This window comes from Penaeus japonicus, unplaced genomic scaffold, assembly GCF_977035675.1.
Source record: "Penaeus japonicus unplaced genomic scaffold, GWHDUDI00000001_assembly GWHDUDI00000029, whole genome shotgun sequence".
NCBI lineage: Eukaryota > Metazoa > Arthropoda > Malacostraca > Decapoda > Penaeidae > Penaeus > Penaeus japonicus.
In genome coordinates, this window is record NW_028234431.1 from 32,046,952 (window position 1) to 32,049,554 (window position 2,603).

Here is a 2,603-nt window from a genome sequence, read left to right on the forward strand (position 1 = left end):
GGGGAGAGGAGCCCAGAGAAGAGAGAGAGAGGAGATGAGAGAGGATGAGAGAGAGAGAGTCCGAGAGAGGAGAGAGAGAGAGAGAGACGAGACCGAGAGAGGAGAGAGAGGAGGAGAGAAGAGTGGGAGTGAGAGAAGAATGGAGAGAGAAGAAGAGGAGCCTGGGGCGAGATGCGAGTGAGAGAGAAAAAGAGAGATAGAGATAGATAGATAGAGAGAGAGGGAGATAGAGAAAGAGAGAAAGAGAAAAAGAGAGAGAGAGAGGGGGGGTGAGAGTGGGAAAGAGGGAGAGGGAGAGAGAGAGAGAGAGAGAGAGAGAGAGAGAGAGAGAGAGAGAGAGAGAGAGAGAGAGAGAGAGAGGGGAGTGATGGGAGGGAGAGAGAGAGAGAGTATAAACACATACTTTGGGGAAAAGCTTACTATAGAATGGTAAAAGGTCGTTAGTCGTTCCCTTTCTCTTGCATCTCCTTCCCTTCCCTTCCGCTGTTCTCTCCTCTCTATCCCTTCTAACCCCTCTCCCTCCCCCTCCCTCTCTCTCTCTCTCTCTCTCTCTCTCTCTCTCTCTCTCTCTCTCTCTCTCTCTCTCTCTCTCTCTCTCTCTCTCTCTCTCTCTCTCCCTCCCTCTCCCTTCTCCCACTTCTCTACTTCCCGAACAGAGTATCATAAACAAGCAGCATCATAAACGACCATCTTCGATCTGATTAACATTCCTTCTCCTCCCCCCTCCTTTCCTGATTGACCAACAGATGGCTCTGCAGTGAGAGCGAGGTAGTGGCAGGCAGGCAGTCTCACTCGGGGAAAAGAGTAGGATCGAGGGAAGGAAGTTTCGGGCACTTTATTATTCTCTCTTGGGTGTGGGCGTGGGTGAGGGTGTGGGTGTGGGTGTGGGCGTGGGCGTGGGCGTGTGTGTGTGTGTGTGTGTGTGTGTGTGTGTGTGTGTGTGTGTGTGTGTGTGTGTGTGTGTGTGTGTGTGTGTGTGTGTGTGTGTGTGTGTGTGTGTGTGGGTGTGTGTGTGTGAGAGAGAGAGAGAGAGAGAGAGAGAGAGAGATGGAGAGAGAGAGATGGAGAGAGATGGAGAGAGAGAGAGAGAGAGAGAGAGAGGCGAGAGAGAGTTGGGGAGGAGAGAGAGAGTGCTCCGAGAGAGGAGAGAGAGAGAGAGAGACGACGAGGAGCTGAAGAGGAGAGAATCCGTATGCGCGTGTCGTGCGACACCCGAACGCCCTGGCTGAAGGACAGATGGAGATGAAGAAGAGAGAGGGGAGAGAGAGAGAGAGAGAGAGAGAGAGAGAGAGAGAAAGAGAAAGAGAAAGAGAGAGAGAGAGAGAGAGAGAAAGAGAGAGAGAGAGAGAGAGAAAGAGAGAGAGAGAGAGAGAGAAAAAAAAGAGAGAGAGAGAGAGAGAGAGAGAGAGAGAAAGAAAAGAGAGAGAAAGAAAAGAGAGAGAGAGAAGAGAGAAAGAAGAGAAGAGAAGAGAAGAGAAGAGAAGAGAGAAAGAAAGATCGCCAAAGGGAAAAACAAGAGCCAGGAAGCGGCTTAACCCCCCTCCCGGATTCCATCGCCATAATATTTAATGAAGCGAACCTGTAAATACTCTCACCAGCTCATCCCGCGTTTACTGATGAAGACATTTGAATTCACAATACCCATTTGTCAAGGATCCTTAATGTCTCATCTCCATCTCTTCCCCCTTTATCTCTCTCTCTCCTCTTCTACACACTGCAGTCTCTGTCTCCCCTCTTGACACTGCTTTAATGCCCCTCTCTTCTCTTCTCCTCCCCTCTCTTCACACTGCATTCATTCCTTATTTACTTTCTAGTTCCTCTCCTCGTTCCCCTTCTCTTATTCTCATCTTTTCCTCGTCTCTCTCTCTCATTCCCATTCCCCTGCTACTCATCACACTGCATTCTCCCCCCCCCCCAAACTCCCTTCCCTCAAACCCTCTCTCCTCTCCCTTTTCTCCCCTTCCATTTTCCTCATCACACTGAACTGCCCCCCCCCCTCCTTTTCTCTCTCTCTCTCTCTCTCTCTCTCTCTCTCTCTCTCTCTCTCTCTCTCTCTCTCTCTCTCTCCCCCCCCCCCGTCTCCCGAGAACTCAGCATGAGACAACAGAAGTCCAGGTGACTCTCCTCGAGGCTAAAATAGACTGAGATTGTGATCGTATAAACTCTAAGTGCCTTAGGCGGGGGGAGGAAGGGGGGGTAGGGGGGAAGGGGGGAAGTTGCAAGACGCGAGGGAGGAGGGGGGGGAGGTTGCAAGACGCGGGGGGGGGTGATGACGGAGGGATTAAGACAGAGGGGGGGGAGGGATGTAAGACAGAGAGGGAAGGGGAAGAAGGGGAAGGGGGAAGGGGGGAAGGTTACAAGTCAGGGTTGAGGATTGAGGATTGAGGAGTGGGAGTGTGGGGGGGGGGATAGGAAGGGAGGGGGAGATTGCAATGCATGGCCCGAAAAGTGGGGGAAGGAGTTACAGAGATAGGGACAAGGAGAGGAGATGTTGCAAGACAGGGGGTAGGGGGGGGAGGCTGTACGACGTAGGGATGGGGGGGATGGGGGGATGGGGGAATTGCAAGACAGGGATGGGGAGAGGGGAGGAGGGTTGGTGGAAG